Source organism: Sparus aurata, chromosome 19 (genome assembly GCF_900880675.1).
Source record: "Sparus aurata chromosome 19, fSpaAur1.1, whole genome shotgun sequence".
Lineage (NCBI taxonomy): Eukaryota > Metazoa > Chordata > Actinopteri > Spariformes > Sparidae > Sparus > Sparus aurata.
This window is the reverse complement of record NC_044205.1, coordinates 28,386,709-28,410,656: the sequence shown is the minus strand read 5'-3', so window position 1 is coordinate 28,410,656 and position 23,948 is coordinate 28,386,709. Positions and strand designations below refer to the sequence as shown.

The following is a 23,948-nucleotide window of genomic DNA, read 5'->3' as shown; positions in this document are numbered from 1 at the left end:
TCTGTTCTGGGCTCAGCTCTTGAGTTTGGAGGGCTTTGGAGTGGAAGGTGTCTCGGGGGCTGGACTTCATGTGGTTAAAAAAGTTGACTGTTCTCTTTTGAATGTTAATTATCAGTGGGTATCTGCCTAATTCTTCTCAACATGCATTTGTTGGTATGTTTCTGTGTAAGTGTAAAACGTATCTGCAGAATTCTGCATGTAAAGAGTCTGTTGGATGTTTGTCCAAGCGGGTAAAGCTCTGATGACTGAGTGGACTCCAGACTTCACTACTGTACAGCGCAATTGGCTGGATGACACTATTAAATATTTTAAGACAGATTTGGACTGGAATTTGGAAATTATAAAATTTTCTCTGAATTTTCTCTTAATTGCTCTTCAAGCTTTTTCTTTTAGTGCATTCACTGCCATGTTGAAACTCCCTGATGCTGTGATGGTTATACCAAGGTAGGTACAACTCATTCTATGTTCAGTTATGGTTATATGGTAAATTGGTGTTTGTTCTCCTGATGTCTGGGGCATTTTTGAAAGATCATGATTTTCTTCATATTTACTGCCAGGGCCCAGTTCTGACAGTGCTTTTCTACTATGTCGCAGAACAAGGAAGAGGAGCAACCAGGTACAGCAGATGAAAACAGGGAGGAGACAATTAAAGTGAAAGTGAGTCAGTCAGTCAGAGTTCAGACTCCATCTTGAGTGAACAGAGCAGCAGGAGGAGGAGAAGACGTCTGAGGCAGGGTGAGTTTTATTTCTACATTATTGTTTCACAGTCAAAGTCTCTGATTCTTCTGTGAGAACGCTAGAAACCAAACTCAGATTAAAGAAGACTGACAAGATGTCAGGTGGGTTCTTTATACTATATATATATATATATATATATATATATATATATATATATATATATATATATATATATATATATATATATATATATATATATATATATATATATATATCGTGTGTGTGTGTGTGTGTGTGTGTGTGTGAGAGAGAGAGAGAGAGAGAGAGAGTGTGTGAGAGTGTGCTCATGCTCAACAGACCGGTTTGTCTTCATTCTCATGTCAGTGTCTGGTCTCAACTTATCTCTCAAAATGATTCTATAGTTACACAGTAAATCGTCATCAACACGTTCAGCCTTAATTAAACTAAACATTCATCAAAAGTATCAGGATTGCTCTTTAATATTAACATAAGTGTTAATATTATAACTACGGAACTTAAATAAAAATTCCCAAATATTCTATCATTGTATTTGATAAACATCAATTCAAATGAGATATCACAACATGTATTTTAGAAGCTTATGAAAACATGTGATTTATTGCAGGACTATTCAGTGAGGTTACTTTCTATTGAGCAAAGAATAACAGAGAGAAGCTCATAAAGTGATCACACCACAAACCTGAGCAGGTGATCCAGGTACATGAAACATGGAGGAAGCAACCAACAAGTTAGAGAGAAAGTGTGCAGGCAGTTAGTTGAGTCTCTGTTTTGAGTGGACAGAGCAGGACATCATACTGAGGGACGTCCCTTTAATTACACATAAACATGGCCCATCTTTGTAAATGTCACTTTTGTTGAGCATCACATTGGGTGATGAGTCTGCAGCTTCACCAGCTCCATTTTACACCTTCCTCCTCCTCTTCATCTTGTTTCACCTGTTTGTCTTCCTCGTCTTCATGTTGTTCTCCTTCCATGTGCTACATATTTACCTCAGTGCTTTCTGAAGTGCAGAAGATGAGTGATTGTGTGGAGGAAGAGGAGGACGTAGCAGAGTCTGCAGTCTCCAGCTGTCTGTCTATGAAGAGTGACCGGTCCAAAGAATTTCCTCCGAACTTCAGTAAAGAACCTGGACCCTCAGACACACAGTAAGAAGACTGATACTTAACTATATCATTAACATTATATTGGTGTGTGTGTACACAATTTTAATGAAATAAGTAAAAGTTCCCTTTGATATTACTAATAATGAATGAGAAGAAACACCATTTTCATTAGTTTAATATTTATTACCCCCAAAATTTAGACAATAACAAGGAAAAATTGACAATGTCAGTAGCGGGTGTTTCCACCATTTGCCGCAATGACAGCTTGACAGCGACGTCTCATGCTCCTCACTAGCTTCATGATGTTGTTCTGAGGCAATGCGTTCCACTCCTCCACAAGTGCTACACGCAGTTCTGCCAGGTCACGTGGGGGTGGGGTACGATCATCCAGTCTCTGCTTCAGCTGGTCCCAGACGTGCTCTATGGGGTTCAGGTCAGGGGACATTGCTGGCCATACCATATGAGGCACTCCGACTTCCTGAAGTCGAGCTGTGACAATTCTGGCACGATGTGGTGGAGCATTATCATCCATGGACAGAAAGTTGGCGGTGTGCTGGCGGAATTGGGGGATGATGATGGGTTCTATGATGTCTCTGAGGTAAGAACGTGCAGTGACTGAGCCATCTACAATAACCAAATCTGTTTTGCACTGACTGGTGATGCCTGCCCAGACTGTTGATATGAACAACATAAGACATTACTTTTTAATCTACTGTTTTAACAGTGGATTCGACACAGACTGTTGCATTATGGTGTAGGATACTATGGTGTGCGGTCCTGACATGGGCAGCACCATAAATATATGATGTAGGAGACACTGCTCACACACTACTTTGATATATATATGATTATTAATCACTAGCAATTAATATTACACTCGTTAAAGGGGGCACCACCTCCGTGTTTAGTTATTGGAATAATCCGGAGGACATTATTCCAAACACCTAACTGTACCAGTTGGCTTGGACAGTTAGAGTCCATTCAAAATCAATTTATTCAATATCAATCAATATTCAGTCTCAATATTCTGAAGTAGTGAATTCTTTGCACGTATCCATCGGTTCTCCATATTAAAATTAAGTTCCAGACAAAGACAAACGATTATATGTTTATTGACTAAATAATTTGGGTAAAATAAAAGACATGACAATTTTAGACGAACAACAGATAACAGAAAATGTAAAGACTGCAATTAGGAAAGTAATAAAGTCGTGTGACCGTCGGTAGATGGTAAAGTTAAAGGGTCGGGTTTTTATATATTAAATATTACGGGAGTAATCTTTTAATACTAACGAGACCCTAATCTTAATTCTTTTAAGTTCATAAGATAGAAGTTAGAACTTTGACAGAAGTCAGAACTTTAGACAGAAGTCAGAACTTTAGACACCACTCATTCTCACGTGTGTGGATCCAGCTGTATGAAGACGTTCAGCCTGTTTTGTCTGGGCGTCAGGAGGCACTGAAGCTTGGTCTCTTTGAGAGTTCTGGGTTGGACCACGGCACGGCGCGTCGGTCCAGTAGCCAGAGGGAAGGCCGGTACTCTGTTGAGGGACTCTTGGTCCGAAGGCCCAGCGGGTTTCCGCCTTGGGAGAGTTGGGCAGAGTTGATCTCGGCTGGGAGCACACAAAGGCTCTATTTACGGAGACTCCTTGCACGGCTTCTGAGGCAGACGATGGAATGCAACGTTCTTCATCAGATGATTACAGTCTTGAAAAAGACTTTTGTTGGTGGTTTCAAATAGTGGTAGTCAAGTTCTGATTCTGAAACTAATTCAACTTCTTCTGGATCAGGCGGTGATACATTAACAGTATAAAATCAAAAAGAAAAGAATTTGTCCTATTAAAAACTTGAATAAAAGTGAATACTTAAAGTAGGGATTCAATTCGCTTGTCTTAGCTTGTTGCAAAAATAAAAGTAAAGATTACTTTAAAAATAAAAATAAAATAAAAATGAAAAACAAAGAAGAGAAGAAAGAAGAAGAGGGAGAAGAAGCAGGGGGAGAAGAGGACAGGGGGAGAGCGTGTACGGAGAAAGAAGAGAGAGAAGAAGTAGTGGCATGAGAGAGGATGAGAGCAGGGGAGAGTGTCTGTTTTTATGGCCTGCAGCAGGGGCTGGCTGACAGTGTCACACCTCCTGTGATCTGAGTTGAGGCTCCCAAAAGTTAATCTAACTATACTATTTGTATTTAACATTTCGAAATCGTGTTTTAACCTTCCCAAAACTTCACCATCTTAAAAGTCGAATGTTTGCCTTCGTGAAAAGATGCAACATGATAATGATCATTTGTCATTCAAAAGAATTATAACCTGATTAACACATGAAGCACTTAAGTATACAACATATGACAATAAAGTATACAATACACAGTAGAACCAAGGACTTATACATATTCCTTGTAGTTCTATCTTTTAACAAAACATATCAGACATTTAACTGGTAAATAATACAAGTATTACACAAGGAATGGTGATCTTCAAATCTCTCCTCCATCGACAAAGGGGAGGGGGTTTCTGTTGACCTCAAACTTATTGAGTAATAAACTTCATTTGGGCTTCACAATAACATAAGAAAGATCTTGTTGAATGACCTTCTTACTCTATTTCGGGATCCACTAAATTTAAGAAATTGAGATGTAGTTTATTTGTTATTTAGGACTTTTGGGTGAGAACAGAAGACTGAAAGGGGGGACTGGTATGTCAGACCCAGGAACAACAACGGTCGTAAATAACAGTTGTACATGTGAGGAGAAGAACACACAGATTAGGTTTCCCATTAAGCCTTCCCCCACTGGAGAATGTTCCAGAGGAAGAGACACGTAGATTAGAAAAACATCTTAAATCACCACATCTATGTTAGAAACCAGTCCTTCTTTCTTTTGGTGTGACCAAAGAAAACTCTATCGGGCTTGACCCTGTTTGACCTTAGGAAAAGGGGTTCATCTTCTTTGGAGGAAGGGGAACAGACCAGATGTGCTTTAGTCGTTGTAAATTACTAAGAAGATCTCTGGTGATCTGTTTATTGCAAGAAAAACAACATCTTCCCACTCTGTGGAGAGGAGAGGAATTTGCCAGGCCAGGATATGGGAGCTTTCAGTCCCAAATGCTGGAAAAAGGAGTTGATTTGGGTTAAAGGTAATCATGGCCAAAATGAGACCACTTTACGATGCAGAGACAACGGCTTGTGTTCCTACAATGGGTTGTCTGTAGCGTTAATGTTGTTGGTTAGTGAGTCACTCAACTCCATTCCTAATGTTTTTAAGTCAGTCCTGATTTTAAAAAATTAGCCAAAAAGTATCCCAACATCTTCACTGTCAAAGGATCAAATGATCTGTTGAACAAGGCCTAAACAAATAAAGCCCCTAAAAACTGAACCAAACATGAATGTGAGCATTTTAAATTAACATCTTTCTCATGTTAAAATGTGCTTAAACTGTCCTTTAAACTGATTTGACCCCATAAAGGTGGGAGAATGTAGAATACAATAGAAAGATTTAAATATAATTTATGATGTGCTACATTTAGCTGCTCCTCATCAATCTACTGCCATGAGAATAAATAGAGCTAACAGGTTTTAAGCTCTTGTTTCATAAAATCAAATTGTGAATCAAAGAATGCATTCTGAATGAATGAATGAATGAATGAATGCTTTATTTCAAACATGTGAAAAATATATTACACTTGAAGCACTAGTCATTAAAACCCTTTGTATGTTTGAAAAGGAGTAGGAAGAAGCATTAGCTTGTTAATTCCTACCCCTTCTCCACTTAGTACCTAGTAACAAAAACAATCACCAACAAACAACACAATAACCGCTTGTGTAAAAATAAAATAAATGACAAGTATGGCAAAATGTGAGAACCCTAGTGTTTGTCATACCCCTCTCCTTCCCTGTACCTTGTAAATACCATCTGTTTGTAACACTGTTTGAATTTGCTCATGGTTGGACATTGTCTGAGCTCCTCCGCTAGTCTGTTCCACAGTTTCACTCCACATATTGAAATGCAAAAGGTTTTTAAAGTTGAGCGTGCATACAGATGTTTTAGATTCTGTTCCCCCCTCAGATTATATCCCCCTTCTCTCGGAAAAAAACATCCTTGAATATTTACTGGTAATATGTTGTTTGTTGCTCTATACATGATTTGTGCTGTTTGGAAGCTTACCAGATCAGTGAGTTTCAGTATTTTTGATTTTGAGAATAAGGGGTTAGTGTGTTCTCTGTAACCAGTGTTATGAATTATCCTGATTGCTCTTTTTTGCAGAATCGACAGTGGTTGTAGAGTAGATTTATAAGTATTTCCCCAAATCTCTGCACAGTAACTCAAATACGGTAATATCAGTGAATTGTAAAGAATGTGGAGTGATTTGTGGTTCAGAAAGTGTTTTGCTTTACTTAGTACTGAGATGCTCCGTGACAGTTTGCTTCGAACATGCTTTATGTGAGGTTTCCATGTTATTTTTTCATCCATAATTACACCCAGAAATCTATTTTCATGTACCCTTGCAATGTCAACACCATCTATCTGTATTATTGCTTGAGTGTTCATTTTACAGTTCCCAAATTACATGAATTTGGTTTTGTTTAAATTTAAAGATAATTTGTTTCTATCAAACCACCTTTTTAATTTACACATTTCTTCAGTGATACACCCCAGAAGCTCCTGTAAATTCTTCCCTGAGCAAAACATGTTTGTGTCATCAGCAAATAGTACCAATTTCAATATATTTGAGACGTTACATATATCATTTATATATAAAATAAACAGTTTGGGACCCAGCACTGACCCCTGGGGGACGCCACAGGCAATGTCCAAGCACGATGAGCTATAGTCTCCCAACTTCACAAATTGACTCCTGCCCTTTAAATAACTCTCAACCCAGTGCAAAACTATCCCCCTGATCCCGTACCGTTCCAGTTTATTGATTAATATGTCATGATTGATTGTGTCAAAGGCTTTCTTAAGATCAATGAATATTCCAATTGCATATTATATTATATATATTCTTGAATATTTCCTCAGACAGAATGCAGTTCATGTACTTTGATTTTATACAAAGGTTTCAGACATTGTAAAGATCATTGTGCATTATGTTAGTAAACTAAACATCAGGGTGAGGGAACATTAGACACAATCAGCAGCTGAGTTTTGGGGTGACGTCTCACTCTGTCGTTCTCTTTATAATGTTTCTGTAAAGATGTGCTCTCAGGTACAGATATTTGGAATTTAATAGATTTAATCTGAATTGCGCTTAGTAGTGTAAAACTCAAAGCCATCCTACAGAAAACAGGTTTCAGCTTCTGTCATCCTCAACATAGATCTGTTTGGCACTAATGAGGTTAAACATCTTTATCAATAAAAGCATTTACAGTTTGAACACATCAGTCACTGTGTTTTGAAGCTCGACCTGCTGTGACTGACATTGTTGCCTAATCAAGAGGAGAGAATCTCCTATTTTGATTTAGTAAAACCTAAACATAGCATGTTTTTTGTACTGAAATAAAACTACGATTTCTAATCATTGATTTTCCTTTATCTCTTCAGAAAGACAGAGGGAAGTGTTTCTGTGGAGGAGCAGCCGTCCTGCTGTTCTTTGTGTCAGGACGTCCTGAAGGATCCAGTCTCTACCAGCTGTGGACACTGGTTCTGCAGACAGTGCATCACCTCATACTGGGACCAGTCTGCTTCATCAGAACACTCCTCCTGTCCCCAGTGTGGAAAAAGATCCAGAAGAGCTAGACTGCAGACAGTCAGTCAGACTAACACTGTACAAAGTAAGACTGAACATCTGTCTGCTGATGTCATCATGTCTGAAAACAGGAACTGTTCATTTATTAAAGGAACAACTGTTGTGTTCTGTAGAGCATTTAATATTATCATGAATATCATTCATTCAAAAACATTTTTATTTAATCAAGATTCTTGCTCTCAATTTAATCCCAGAATATTTTCTTCTCTTTCAGCTGATAGTGTTCTGCAGGAGGCTTTAGATGAACATAAGATCAGTCTGAGGAGGAGATGTGAACATGTGACTGAAGGAAGTGATGGAACAGGAAGTGATGAAACAGGAAGTGGAACCCTTCTCAATAAGATCTACACTGAGCTCTACATCACAGAGGGACAGAGTGAAGAGGTTAATACCCAACATGAGGTGAGACAGCTAGAGACAGCTTCCAAGATGGAGACCCTCCATGACACTCCAATCAGGTGCTGCGACATCTTTAAAGCCTCACCTGACCAACAGAGACGCATCAGAGTGGTTCTGACCAACGGCATCGCTGGAGTTGGAAAAACCTTTTCGGTGCAGAAGTTCATTCTGGACTGGGCAGAGGGCTCCGAAAACCAAGATGTCAGTCTGCTGGTTCTGCTGTCGTTCAGGGAGCTGAACCTGATCAGAGATGAGCAGTACAGTCTTCTCAGGCTGCTCCATGTTTTCCATCCAACATTACAGAAGGTGACAGCAGAGAAGCTTGCTGTCTGTAAACTTCTCTTCATCTTTGATGGCCTGGATGAAAGCAGACTTTCACTGGATTTCAACAACCATGAGGTCGTGTCTGATGTCACACAGAAGTCATCAGTCAGCGTGCTGCTGACAAACCTCATCCAGGGGAAGCTGCTTCCCTCGGCTCTCGTCTGGATCACTTCCAGACCTGCAGCAGCCAATCAGATCCCTCCTTCATGTGTCGACAGGGTAACAGAAGTACGAGGCTTCACTGACGTCCAGAAGGAGGAGTACTTCAGGAGGAGGTTCAGTGATGAAGATCTGTCCAGCAGAATCATCTCACACATCAAGACCTCCAGGAGCCTCCACATCATGTGTCTGATCCCAGTCTTCTGCTGGATCACTGCTACAGTTCTGGGCCACATGTTGACTACAGACCAGAGAGGAGAGCTGCCCAAGACCCTGACTGACATGTACTCACACTTCCTGCTGGTTCAGACAAAGAGGAAGAAGCAGAAGTACGATGAGGGATGTGAGACGAGTCCACAGGAGCTGACGGAGGCTGACAGGGAAGTTCTTCTGAAGCTGGGGAGGCTGGCGTTTGAACATCTGGAGACAGGAAACATCATGTTCTACCAAGAAGACCTGGAGCGCTGTGGTCTTAATGTCACAGAGGCCTCGGTGTACTCAGGAGTTTGTACAGAGATCTTCAGAAGAGAGAGTGTGATCTTCCAGAAAACAGTCTACTGCTTTGTTCATCTGAGCGTTCAGGAGTTTCTGGCTGCAGTCTACATGTTCCACTGTTACACCAACAGGAACACAAAGGTCCTGAAGGCTTTTCTAAAAGACATAAAATTCAGTGATTTAGAACCAAAGTCTGTTTTTGAGAAGATTTCTGAGTTTTTTTCTGGCCACATGAGCCGTTACCCATCCCTGAATCACTTCCTGAAGAGAGCCATGGAGAAATCCCTTGAAAGTAAAAATGGCCACCTGGACCTGTTTGTTCGCTTCCTTCATGGCCTCTCTCTGAATTCCAACCAGAGATTCTTAGGAGGTCTGCTGGGTCAGACAGACAACAGTCCAGAAATCATCCAGAGAGCCATCAACAACCTGAAGGAGATGAACAGAGATGATGTCTCTCCTGACAGAAGCATCAACATCTTCCACTGTCTGATGGAGATGAACGACCACTCAGTTCATCAGGAGATCCAAGAGTTCCTGAAGTCAGAGAACAGATCAGAGAAGGAACTCTCTGTGATCCACTGCTCAGCTCTGGCCTACATGCTGCAGATGTCAGAGGAGGTTCTGGATGAGTTGGACCTGAAGAAGTACAACACATCAAAGGAGGGACGACTGAGACTGATTCCAGCTGTGAGGAACTGCAGGAAGGCTGAGTGAGTCCAGATGTGATTATCAACATTATAAATCAGTGTAGATTAGAAGTTTAATTCTTCAGATATACAAACTATAAAATAATTTATTTTGAAATAACGCTTCAATCTTTAATTACAATTGTGATTATTTTCTATAAATGTTTCACCTACCATGAGTGCAACAATGTGTATTCTTCAGTTGGATGTGTTTAAAGCTGAAGTCATTCCATTTATTTCTAATGATCAATAAATTGAACAGTTTTTCTTCCCCTATTCTTTCTTTGTCTGATAGAAGAAACTTTTTTAACCACTATACTGAAGAGTTTAAAATAAGATCTGTCAAATTTTTCATGTGATGTTTCTAAAGTCCTTGAGAATTTCTTTCATTGTGTCAGTTTAGACACATTTCACAGTCAGCAAATGGATCAAAAAAGTGTAAGGGTTAGGTTTAAATTAAAGATTCTACTTCACCTTTATACATGACAGATTTTTTTCTGAATTGACTCTTATTTAGTAATAATCAGTATGTATTTCTGTTCTGTAGAATCAGAATCAGCTTCATTTGGCCAAATACTTTTTGACATACAAAGAATTTGATTCCAGTTCATCACTAGTCTCAGTGTAGTTACACAGAAGAGACATACAGCTGGAAAGGAATTCACCAAAACTGAAAAAACAACTGGAAGAAAGAAAGAGTAAAGAATTGTGAATGGTCAGGACTGCAGTGTACAACTCTATTTGAAAAGACAGTAGGTGTATAAATCCAAATGATCAATGGCAACACCATAAAGTGTTCATCATACAAGTCTTCATAAAAGTCATCTGTTCTGTATTTATCTGTATTAGCTGGTATAATATCAATAATTTAAATGTGGATTTCTAAGATGATTTTCAAACTCCAGACTCATCCATTTTAAAGACGTGCGTTGATGTTATTTTGGCACTCTCACCCTCATGCTGACACTGTTGGGCATGACCTAATCTAACTTTTTTGGTCAAAAACATAGATTCACATCACACTGACAGTCTGTGGACCTCATGGATACCCAAATGTAACTACATTTTCTCTTCTTTCATCTGCAAGATTAAAATAAAACACAGACTTAAAGTCTGCAGGTTTTAGAGAGTGATGAGAATCATCGTTTCTTGGCAAACACAGATAAGATGACATCAAATGCATAAAGTAAATTTAAAGTTTTCTCTTTCATACTAACATTTTTGTAATATCTGTGTCATGACAGTCTTTCTGGCTGTGGACTCTCAGAGACTCACTGTGAAGTTGTGGCCTCAGCTCTGAAGTCCAACCCCTCCCATCTGAGAGAGCTGAACCTGAGTGACAACAGCCTGAAGGATTCAGGAGTGAAGCTACTGTCTGTTGGACTGGAGAGTCAAAACTGTGCGCTAGAGAGTCTGAGGTCGGTTCATTGTCTTGTTTTTCCATATATTCAATTCAAACCCTTCAATGAGACTTAAACAGTTTAGTTAACTAACTTTCAGGATTTGCAGCAGCATAAATCGGAAGAAATGTCAGTTATTTTCAGACATTTTCTGTTTATCCAAATGGCTCCATCCTGTGGTGTTCAGAGGATGCTTCACTGAAGGACTCTATTCAGTGTTTTTGTTTATTATTTTTTTTCATTCAGTTTATTTCTATCTTTTAAGTAACCATCCCGCTGATGCCAGTCCTACTCATTTTAGAAACAGGATCATTAATATAGAATGGACAGTTTCACTGGAACGAGGACTTCCAGTGTTGTTGTTATTTCAAAAGTTTAATGGATGGCCTGCAACCAGTCTGAATCCAGTTTTCATGCAGACTATGGTATAAAAATATGATTTCTCCTTACCTGTGATGGTATTTATCTATTGTAGATTAGCTGGACCACTGATGTAAAAAGCAAATGTAAAATCATCATTTGACAAACATTATCAGTGTTATACTCATAGTTTGACCAAAACAATAGAAACATTTGTAAAATGACATTCAATAACACTTTACAACCTTTTAGACAAAATAAGAGTAGTTACTTCTACATTTAATAAATAATGATGAGTTTCTGAAGAACTGACTGGAAGATACTATATTAATGAAAAAATGTCGTCATGATTAATTCATAAATATCCATGAATCAACATACTGACCACTTCTTCATGAGCCGTTCCTGATAAACCAGCTGCATGGAGGACAAACGCTAGTGATGATTAATTTGTACTTATTACTTGATGCTGAGTTACTTTTTGAGTTCCTCAACGAGTGAAGTGAAACATAAAACTGACATCACTCACTGTCTGTTCAGTGAGTGTTGAGGAGGTTTGAGTGTGTCGGGGGAGTCGATCTCGTTCTTATGGAAATATTTAAATACTAATAAAAACACATAAAATGCGCAAAACAAAGGACATTTCTTTAATGTTTCTTTTTTAAGTTTAGTCAAAGTATTTGTCATTGATCAAGTGCTACAGTAGACAGTTCAGTTAGGATTGTTCTGAAACCAAAACAACCCTCAAAAAAATTATTCTCATTACCAGTTCATTGATTATCAGGTCGTTTGATTCATTTTTCACTCGTTTCTTAGTAACTTTTCACATTTTTGTCTACTGTACTGTAAAGTGTTACCTGACATTTCTTTAAAAATGTGTTTGATAATTATTTCTACACATTACTTACAGGCTAATGATCTCCAAGGCTGAAGCATTGTGTTGCGTTGTGTTGTGTTGGGGGAGTGTGACATCATTCTGTGTTCAGGACACCATGACTCCACTGTGTCTTTACATGAATAATAGTTGTGTTTTAATTTCCATCGTGTTGTGTTCAGGTGTCTACGTCCTGATCTGATGATACATCTTTTATTCTTTATTCAGATTGTGGATTTGCAGTTTGTCAGAGATCAGCTGTGCTTCTCTGGCCTCAGCTCTGAAGACCAACCCCTCCCATCTGAGACAGCTGTGGCTGAATAACAACAAGCTGCAGGATCTCGGAGTGAAGCTGCTGTGTGATTTTCTACAGAGTCCAAACTGTCGACTAGAGAGTCTGGGGTCAGTTCACCAACTCTGTTATTATTGTAGATCTGAAAAGTTTATTTAACAAATTAAGCTAATTTAGGTGGAGGTGGAGTCACTACATCTTTATTGAAGTAGCAGCTTGTTGCATTGTTGGTTTGATTTTATTACTCAACTATTCCTGAAAGAAATATTGAAAATGTTTTTAAGTTCACATTTAATCAAAATTCACCCTGACATATTTGCATCTTTATAAACTTTGTGATCTTGAGTTGAATCTTAAATCAGTTTGGTCTTTGAGGTTTTATTTGCGTTTGGCTGCACAACATCAGTCTGTATCGATGGAGCCACTGGTGGAGCTGCAGAGTTTTAGACGTGGAGTCACTACATCTTTATTGAAGTCGCATCTCGTTGCATTAATATTAATAAGAGCTCTTTTTGTATTTTACAGTGTTGAACCTGCATCCTGTTGGGTTCAGGTGTTTGGAGTTTACTTTTTCTAAACTTCTAAACCTTCTTTAGCTCTGAATAGATTATTAATCACTGAGGACTCTAGCTTGTGCACGGTGCAAAGCGCCGCACAGTGCAAGTGTCATTGCTAGTTTCAGACTGACACAGTTGTTATTTTCACACCCAGCGCCAACCCGTGCACTCCTGGGCGTGTTGGTCTTAAGTGAGGTGTGGTCAGGTGCACTGATGGTAGAGTGATATCTTGAGGCAGCATAAAGCGAGATAAACCAACAAAAAGCTGGTCTAAAGTCAGAAGCAGAATCTGTTTCCTGCTACTTAAAGGAACATTAGATGAGCCTACACAGGCGGCTTCACACCGTTCATACACCCTGATGTTGTGATTTGAGAGGCTGCTTTCAGTCATTTTAAACATTTCCATGAACTCAGTAATGTCACTGTTACAAATATAACACATTTAATCAACAAAACTAAAAGCTGTAGTTATAAACTCTCCAAAGAGAACGAGTCAGGAGTTTTAAATAATCAATAAAGTTTATCATCTGTTCCCCATATGCATGCTGATGTAGAGATACACAAAGACACACATTCACAAAGTTTCTGCTGCCGGACGATCACTGCGGGTGATGTCACTAATATTTTCCTCATTAAGGACATATTTCACCCTCTCATCCCACCGTTATTGATCAGGATGATACATTTTATTAGGGCTGGGCGATATGGGCAAAGGTGTTGTCACAATATGTTTTTTTTTTATATTGATCAGCATTGATAATTATCACCATATATATTTAACAATAAGAATAATGTTGAATTTACAGTCTTAAGATTGTTCACCTTAGGACAGAACCCCAAACAAACCAGAAGGTTAATTATGGTTTATAAAATAGATTTGTTTATTGTCAGATACTAGATGACTGTCAGGTTCTGGCAAACAGGGGATACTCAGGGGAAATGGGTTAGACCCAAACACAGTAAAACAGGGGACATGAGGCAAGATCAGTAATGAACAAAAAGCAAGCATTATTTAAAAGCTGACTAAAAAAAAACAAAAGCAGACAAAACAGGGACGAAAAGCAAAGTAACAACCAAGAACCAGACAAAGTACAAATCAAAGGCAAAAAGCAAAACTCAAAACACATACCAGAGACGGGAGCAGACGGGAGCAGGCAGGAGCAGGCAGGAGCAGGCAAGAGCGGGCAAGAGCAGGCAAGAGCAGGGGCAGACAGGGGCAGACAAAACCAAGCAGAAGACATACAATGACTGGACAGGCAGTGAAGGAAACACACAGACTAAATACACAGACGCTGATTACCAGACGAGGAACAGGTGAGGAGAGAGAGGAGGGAGGAAGCCAGGTGGGTTAACGAAGGGGAGGAGCACAGAGGAGCAGACCAGGAGGGAACAAGGCAGACAGACAGAGGGAGACAGAGGGCAGACCACAGGAAAAGAACAGGGAACTTAAGGCACATGAGGCAAGAAAAATCCAAACACAAAAAACACAAGGCAAAATCAGGGATCATGAAAATGACAAAAATTCAACAGAACCAACCAATCAAATGGCTTTATGTTAAACACTGAATATATAAAATTATAAATGTGTACAACAAATTGCTTGTTTCGAACATTTTAGAGGTAGTATACTGAGCTGTACACTGACTAAAGAAAATATTAAAAAGTTCAATGTTGAGGATGAATATGCTTCTGTATTCTGTGAATATTGCACATTCTTGAGTTTGTAGGTTCTGTTCAGTTCAATCAATCAATCAAATCAATCACATTTTATTTGTATAGCCCTTTATGATAGCCAGATGGTACTTTACATCAAAGTGCTTTACATCAAAGCAATAAAATAATACATAAAAACAATACATAAAAACACAAGAGAGTGCTACAGTGCTGCAAGTGTGGTTTCTGGGCTTCTCTTCTTTTTGTGGTGTCATTGGTAGTTTAATCATAAAAGGAGTCTGCGGAGTCAAGGCGGTAGGAATGAAGAAGCAATCTTTATTAAAACAGAATCTAGCGCCTTGGATCCGGGTCAGAATCGGCCGCGTTCTGATATGATCAAATCTGTGGACAAAACAATGCCAAAAAATGCTCTGCCCTCTGCTCCCTCAAAACCTCAGCCTTTTGCTCTTAGGAGGTTTTCCAAGTGCCACCCCCCGTTTCTTCCCCTGCACCGGCCTTTAGAGCCCCCTTTCCAGTAAATACCCACTTCTTCTAATTGGTTATTTTGGCATATTATCCAATGGACTAAAAGAGGAGTTGACCTGTTTCCCTACTCTTCTCCCCTAACGCATCTGACCTGGCTGCGGTCAACTGTAGGTCTTGTCCCCAAAATGACCCAAATGGGTTCCCCATCCCTCTACGGGAACATAAACGTTCGGTCATCTCCCACCATTTGGCAGGGGCCAACCTCAGGTTTTAGTACTTTATGATGGCCTGCCGCGTGTTAACCTTTAGCCTTCACCAGTTGAAAAACTACTTTAGGACCCCTGGAGCTGTGAGCCTCACTCTGTCTGCACTCCTTCACTCACATGAGGAGAAATAATTAGTCATCATTCAATCTACACTTGGTAAATTAAAAAATCAGAATGTGTTGCCCTCGAGATACCTCACAAGAAAACACAAGAAAGTGCTACTAGTGCTGCAGGGTGTTGAAGGCCCTCTAAAAGTGCATAAAGTAAAAAACAGGCAAAATAAGTGCACCTAAGAGCAGGACTACCCTAGTCAGAGTTAAATGCCAATCTAAAAAAGTGTGTCTTCAGCTTCGATTTAAAAAGGCTGAGGTCAGTAGTGGTGCAAATTTCAGGGAGCAGTCTGTTCCACAGCCTGGGAGCTGTGACAGCAAAAGAACGATCGCCCCACTGTTTAAATCTTGACCTTGGGACCTCTAACAGAAGCTGGCTGGAAGAACAGAGGGCCCTGCCATGATCGCGAAGTTGGAGATGCGAGATTAAAGACTGGCTGAGGCGCATTACAATAGTCCAGTCTTGAACTGATGAAAGCGTGGATCACCTTCTCGAGGTCCTGCCGACTTAAAAAAGGCTTCACTTTGGCCAGGAGACGCAGCTGAAAAAAGCTTGTGCTAATAACAGACCTAATTTGTTTATCGAAACCACTGTCAAATTTTACCCCAAGATTCTTTACATGTGGTTTAAAAAAGGGCGCCAGAGTCCCAGAGTTTGTAATTAAAACATTTGACATAGATGGCGTGCCAAACTAAATACATTTGGCTTTGCTGTCGTTCAAGTGCAAAAAGTTCAGAGCCAGCCACTGTTTTACATCAGTGATACAGTCCAGTAACTGAGTAAGTGCAGTGTTTTCATTGGGTCTCATGGGCAAATATAACTGTAAATTATCAGCATAAAAATGAAAAGACAGATTGTGTTTTTTTATAATTGATTCCAGCGGTAGCATATACAATGAAAACAGAATAGGGCCAAGAATAGAGCCCTGTGGCACCCCACAAGAGAGGGATGCCTGTGAGGAGCAGAGGTCACCAATCATTACAGAAAAACTCCTATTTGCCAGGTACGACCTGGGAACCATTAAAAAACCATTGGAGAGCGGTGCCACGGATGCCTGCATACTGCTTTAGGTGAGATACAAGGATTGCATGGTTGACTGTATCAAAAGCCGCTGTGAGGTCCAGCAGTACCAGTACAACGGGGTTCCCAACATCCAGCTTCATCAGCCTCCTGTTCTGTAAGACCTGATGTTTTTCTGTGAGACCTGATGTGGTTCTGTAAAACCTGATGTGGTTCTTTAAGACCTGATGTGGTTCGGACTTGGGCCAGACCACATATCATCTATGAGCTGCTGCTCCACCTTGACCCTCCACTCTGCGTACAGCTGAGGGACTTCTTGAAGCCCTGTTTTTAAACTGTGCTTATAGGCATCATATCTTTAGTGGTACACTACGTAATTGCACTTGTTCTGTCTTTGTTTCGCTTTGGTATCTTCTTATATGGGACAATGGCTGAAAAAGCAGCGAAGTTTGTTGGTTGTTGAAGTGAAGTTTGACTAGTATTAATAATAATAAAGTAGAACTGCAAGCAGTTATGAACGGGGGCCAAGCCTGCACCACAGAGCCCACGGAAGTTGGCCCCAAAGGATGACGGGCTCGGGGCAAAAGTGAGGACACAGGCCAACGTCTGAGCCGTGGTATTTACTGTAATGGGATGTGCACTGGAAGTGCAACAGGCTGAATGTGTGCCGATTTGGATTTGTTGTTCTAAATCACGCCCACTTTGACCAGTAGTTACTTAACTATATGGCTGGCCTCAGGAGTGACCCCACATCAGTACTGTTTCATTACATTTCTATCATTGCAACAAAAAATGAGAATGACAAGGAAAAATGAATTTATGTTGATTAGTGTGTAGGCCTACATTTTCTAAACGCACTTGTGGCAAGTGGAGGGTAATAAGGTGTCACCGACCACGCCACCTGGGGAGTTTCGCCCCAGGAAATAGTTAATTGTGGAAAAGGAATAATTGATTACCTTTATTACAGGTCGCACAGTCCGAAATTACCACAGGCGAGAGACGTTTTTAGAAAAATCTAAACAGTTTTATTTAACAGTTAATTAATAAGACAGACATCATTGGCTGACTCACTTGCTGCTAGGCTGTGGCCAAATGAAGGGGTGAACAGGGCTGAGGTTACCTTGGTGCCCGAAATCAAATCAAGGGAGGGAGAATTAACAAAAGCACCCGTGACACTGCACACACACACATTCGTGAAGAAAAGGGTCCACCACCAGGGATTAGGTCACCGTCAGGGGCCCACAGCACCTGTCCACAAACAAAAAGAATATAACCAAGCCTCACAGTCCTAGCACAGCCACTTTAACACACACACTAACACACACACACACACACACACACACACACACACACACACACACACAATACATTAATTGAATAACAGGGAAATAAACAAAGACCCAAATCAAGAAAAAGGTTATTAAACCATGTTAACTAAATTAATAGAGAGGAGTCTCATTCCCAAAACACAATACAAATCTTAATTATATCAATTAATTAATGAAGTTCCCAGGGGCAGCAATCTAAGCCCCGGTGCCAGCTCCGCTACAAGCCTCTGAGGTCAATTGACCTCCGACGCAGCTCCGAAGAGCCGAGGAGACACAAAACACAGTTGCAGTATAACCAAAACAGCAGTAGGTCCAGGAGATGATGGCTTCGGTGTTTTTGGACCTCACCGGCACAGCGTCGTGGAGAGTCAGAATAAATATTCTAAGGCAACACACAAAATAGCAATCAGCTGGAGGCGGAACAACAGAATGGAAAGCGAGGAGCAGACAACGCCGACTTACCACGTGGAGAACACAACGACACCCAGATGGGCTTCCAGTGGGACGACCCAGCCCCACGGCACCAGCAGTCTGCCACACTGCAGCGGAGACAACTGTGTCACATTTACACAATCGACAAGTGAGTGGGGAGAAGAGGCAGCGGTGCACTTTACTGCGCCTTACCTGTGCGCTGCAGAGATAACGTGCGTCTGCAGAGATAATGTGCATCTGCAGAGATAACGTGCATCTGTGGTGAAGATGCCAAGGACGCTCCAACGCCAGCAGAGCCACACCACCTGAGCTTCGCCACGCTGACATCCACTCCGCCACCACTGAGGACGAGCAGAACGGCAAAAGGAGAGGGCGCGCCAGGTGAAACCACCTGCTATATAGAGGAGTGACCGCCCATCAATCAGTGCACCAGAGAGACACAGCGCCCCGCTGTGAGGAGGGGTGAGGGTGCTCAGGCTACACACTGTTATCCATTTGTCTTGCATATGTGAGAAGTGAACTAATGTTACAGAACCTGTGGAGCAGAAATAACTTTTTGTGAGGAGCTACAGAGGTGACGTGTTAGCATGTTGGACATAGCACAGTAATGTTGAGTTCTTTTTAAATGCCACCTGTTTAAAAGGCAAAAACGAATTTGCATTCGTAATAGTGCCACTTATTGGCCAATTTGCACCAAATTTGGCAGAGAGCCTCTGGATGACTTCAGGAACAATCGACTTAAGTTTGATGTTGAAAGCTGTTCTGTTGCTTTCATGCTCCCGGCATGAGCTAACAGGCAGCTAACTCCTCCTCCAATCACCACGAGAAGTCGATGTCTGATTCAACTTGTTTATTGGTCATCAAGAGGTGGGTAAAACTGTAAAATATACAATGGGGAAGTTGTCTGTACATAGACTGTAAAAGAACACACATCACATGTAAACATATGTACAAAATAATAAAATAAATCCTCTTATTGTATTCACAGGAAAAAACAACAAATAAGACCTTCAAGGTAAGTATTAATAAACGATACTACATTCACGTCCACATGTAGTTTACAATCAACAACTTAAAACATGGCAGATTCACATGGCTATGTATTAACCAATCAAATATGAATGAATTACTCTTCATATGAAATATTACTTGGACAAATAATAAAGAAGATACAAGATATGAATCAGACCAATAATTTGCCTACGGACAATGCTCTTTAAAGGCTGACATGGAGCGGATGTTGGTGGATGGAGGAAGAACACACACGGTCCTCCATGCTCTCCTCCAGCCTCCATGCTCTTCTTAGCTGAAATCTCGCGAGACTTTAGGTCACAACTCTATCAACGAGATTACGGTCTCTTAAAGACACGGCACACATTAAATGAACTGTAACATCTTAAATCTTACAACACACTACTTCCTACAAACATAACACTCCCCGTCTGGTATCTTAACATACCACAGCTTCACTTCTCTACATTTAAGGAGTTTCATTCTTCTATCTTGTCAGCGGGCAGGAGCAAGACTATCTCCGATATAGGTCGAAGGAACAACTTTGTCCCATCCTTGCCCGTGGTCTTGATTTCCACTTTACGGACTTTGCCATCAGTGCTAGCGAAGGTCTTATTAACGCGTCCCAGAGGCCTTTCATTTCGTTTGGTCTGATAACCTTTCATGAGGACCATGCTACCTTCTGTAATGTTCTGTTTATCAGATTGCCATTTTGGTCTTGGTTGCAGTGTAAACAGATATTGCTTACGCCAACGTTCCCAAAATGTGTTGGCCAGACTCTGCACTAGCTTCCATTGTCGCTTATGGAGGTCTTTGTTGTCCAATCCTTCAGGATGAGTTGGAAGAGAGCCTGTTTTGTGGGTGAGTACTGTTGCAGGGGTAAGTATGAAGCGTTCTTCCGGATCTGTGGACACTGGTCCCAAAGGCCTAGAATTCACAATAGCCGTCACTTCCGCCATCAAAGTGGAAAGGACCTCATGTGTAAGCCTTGGAGATTTCAATTGGAAGAACATGGAATCCAAGATTTTCCGAGTGATCCCGATCACCCGTTCCCACGACCCCCCCATATGTGATGCATGGGGTGGATTGAAAATCCAAACACATTCTTGATCTGTGAGGAATCTCTCCACTTTTGCTTGATTAAGGTTGGAAAGCATATTCAGTTCATGACAGGCTCCCACAAAGTTGGTTCCCCTGTCTGACCGTAACTGCTTGACCGGACCACAGATAGCTATGAAACGCCTCAGTGCGTTTATGAAACAAGAAGCGTCCATAGACTCAATGACTTCCACGTGAATAGCTCGGACACTCAGACAAATGAATAAGACAGCCCATCTCTTGTCATTAGCATGGCCACCTCTGGTTCTGCGAGTGGAGACTGTCCATGGCCCGAACACGTCGATGCCAACATAAGAGAATGGGGGCTCAACACTGAGTCTGTCTGTCGGCAGATCAGCCATTTTCTGCACCTGAAAGCTCCCTCTGAGCCTGCGACAGGTGACACATTTGTAGATGAAAGAACAAACAGACCTCTTGACGCCCACTATCCAAAACCCTGCTGTCCGGATAGCGCCCTCTGTAAAGAGTCGTCCTTGATGTTGTGGCAGCTCGTGATAATGCCTTATCAACAGAGTTGCGATATGGTGCCGCCCTGGGAGTATGATGGGATTCTTCTCCTCATGTTCAATCTTTGCCTGAGATAGTCGCCCACCTACCCTCAAAAGGCCGTTCTCATCAATGGTGGGATTCAGTTTATGAATGGGACTGTCTCTTGGTATATCCTTATGATCTCTGATACACTGAATTTCTTTTGCGTACATTTCTTCCTGCACAGCTTGAATTATGACATTCTTAGCTTGTGTCAGAGCATCCACAGTGTAGGCTTTTCCACAATAATGCCAACCTTTGCAGCATGCAGACTCCTGAGTTTTGTCCTTCTTGAAGAGACGAGCGATGTGTATGAGGCATGTGACGGCCTGAGAGAGAGACTTCCAGCGAGAGAAGCGCTCAAAGCGATGTGACTGAAGACCGATCTCTCTAGCGGCAGTACTGAGAGTTGACACTTGGGGACGGATCTCTACATTGTCACCAACGTCCACGAGGTCAAAAGTGTCGGTACTAGAGGTGATTGACCCTGGCTTCGTCAAGAATGCTGGACCTGTAAGCCACGTCGAATCCTTTAAACGAGCTGCTGGGACAGACCTTGTCGCATGGTCTGCTGGATTCTGCTCACTAGACACATAGTGCCACTGTTGTGGGTAGGAGCATCTTCTTATCCTTTGAACTCTGTTGTTCACGAAGACATAAAATCTACGCTTCTCGTTATAGATATACCCAAGGACAACCTTACTATCTGTAAAGAAGGTCACAGTGTCAAACTTGATGTCCATTTCCAATGTAATGAGCTCTGCCATATTTTCCGCTAACACAGCTGCACAAAGTTCAAGCCGGGGAATAGAATAATCTGGACGAGGAGCAAGCTTTGCCTCAGATAGGCAACCGCGGCCACGGCCTTCACAGAGGCATCAGAAAAGGCACAAAGCTCTCTGCGTTGTGCTGACTGAAGAGGGGCTTGCACATAAGGCCTAAAGACCTGAAGATGCTGGAGTTCTTTGAGTGAGTTTCTCCATTGTACCCACTGTTCCCCTTTCTCTGAAGGCAGTGGAGTGTCCCAGTCACAAGCGTCCACTGTGAGGTCTCGAAGCAGAGCTTTTCCCTGTATGAGGACTGGTGTCGCGAAACCAAGGGGATCATATAAACCGTTCACTGTAGATAGAACTCTGCAACGTGTGAATGGTTTCATGTCACTCGACACTTGGAATGTGAATGTATCACTCTTGAGGTCCCAGCTGATCCTGAGACTACGTTGGATGAGTAAGGAGTCAACACCAAGACTCAAGTCTCTGAGACCACTGGCATGATCCTCAGGAGGAAATGCTCTCATTACATCTGCGCTGTTTGAGGCAAATTTATTTAACCTGAGGTTAGACCGAGCTAACATCTTTTGTGTTCTTTGTAGAAGATCAACGGCAGCCTTTACGGTGGGTAATGACTTCAACCGATCATCAACGTAGAAGTCCCTTTCCACATATTCTCTAGCATCCGACCCATACTCCGTACACGTCTGAGGCCATAAATTGCGACAGCCGGAGAAGGGCTATTGCCGAAGATATGAACCTTCATCCTGTACTCAATAACTTCCTCGTTGGGGTCGTTGCCTTTGTACCAGAAAAAGCGCAGGAAGTTCCTGTCTTCAGGTCGGACATGAAAGCAGTGAAACATGTGTTGTATATCTGCTGTAATAGCAATGGCCTCTCTCCTAAATCGAAGGAGAACTCTGAGGAGGCTGTTGTTTAGGTCCGGAACAGTCAAAAGGACTTCATTCAGAGAGACCCCGGTATACTGAGAGCTCGAGTCGAAAAACGACCCTGATTTGTCCGGGTTTCTTTGGATGGTATTCTCCAAACAGAGGTAAATACCAACATTCTTCGCCTTCTTTCAGCAGAGGAGCTACCTCGGCGTGGCCTTTTCCAAGGATCTTCTCCATGCACTCAAAGAAATGATCCTTCATTTCAGGATTTCTCCTGAAAGAGTGTTGGAGTGATCTGAAATGCTGCAATGTCTGCGTTTTGTTGTTGGGCAGACGACGTCTTTGTGGTCTGAAGGGGAGAGGAGCGACCCAATTTCTCTCTGCGTCCTTGTACATACTCTTCTCCATGATGTCGAGAAAAATGGCATCTTCAAGGGGCCAACTTTTCATCATCCCTCGTCCTCTTGAACATATCCCACCCAACATCCTTTCCATTCTCTTCTCCAGGTGAGTGTGTGTGAGCAGCTGAGTGGAAAGCTGGCATGCTGGTGTTATCGAACCTCTCTCTCACATTGTAAAGGTTAGGACATGGTTTGAAAAGTGACGGCCGTCCATTTTCAAGAGTGTTCATAAAGACAGTGTTCACTGAATTATCAGGCTTGTGAACCTTCCCAATGCAGACATTCCCGACTACGACCCACCCTAAATCTAGCAGCTGCGCATAGGGAGCGTCATGTGGCCCATTGATCTGCTTCCGCACTTTGTGTATCCTGATAATGTCCCTACCAAGTAGGAGCAAGATGGGTGCTTCCAAATCCACCTCCGGGATCTGACTGGCTATGGCCTGCAGGTGTGTTAGGGATCTGGTCACACTCTATCAGGGTTGGTAAAGGGAGTATGACCTGTCCGTTCATGGATTCCACGTTGAAACCCTGTACCCTTCTCCCCGCCGTCTCAACTATGCCAGCGCAAGTTCTTAGTGAGTAAGGTGATCTGTCAGCTTTAATGTCAAAAAGGTTAAAGATGTCTGACCTCACTAATGATCTGTTGCTTTGATCATCAATGATCATGTAGATTTTGATCGCCTTCTCCCTCTGACCATTGGGAAAGATTTTGGCTAAGCAGATCTTAGAACACGATTTTCCAAAGACGTCTTTACCACAAACCTCAGTACACCTAGATGACACTGCATCTGTAGGCATGTCGATTTTGTCTTCC

The 23,948-nt window shown here is 41.6% G+C and overlaps 1 protein-coding gene and 1 long non-coding RNA gene across 2 annotated transcripts in view; one reads left to right on the top strand and one right to left on the bottom strand.

Moving 5' to 3' along the window:
* Nucleotides 1-23,948, top strand: part of LOC115569886 (NLR family CARD domain-containing protein 3-like) — a 214,129-nt gene that overhangs the window by 156,525 nt on the left and 33,656 nt on the right. The window lies entirely within an intron of this gene.
* Nucleotides 17,528-18,718, bottom strand: LOC115570017 (uncharacterized). Its single transcript, XR_003981676.1, has 3 exons — nt 18,602-18,718; nt 18,440-18,516; nt 17,528-17,897 (listed from the first exon to the last, which is right to left on the bottom strand). It is a non-coding gene; the product is annotated as an uncharacterized LOC115570017 (long non-coding RNA).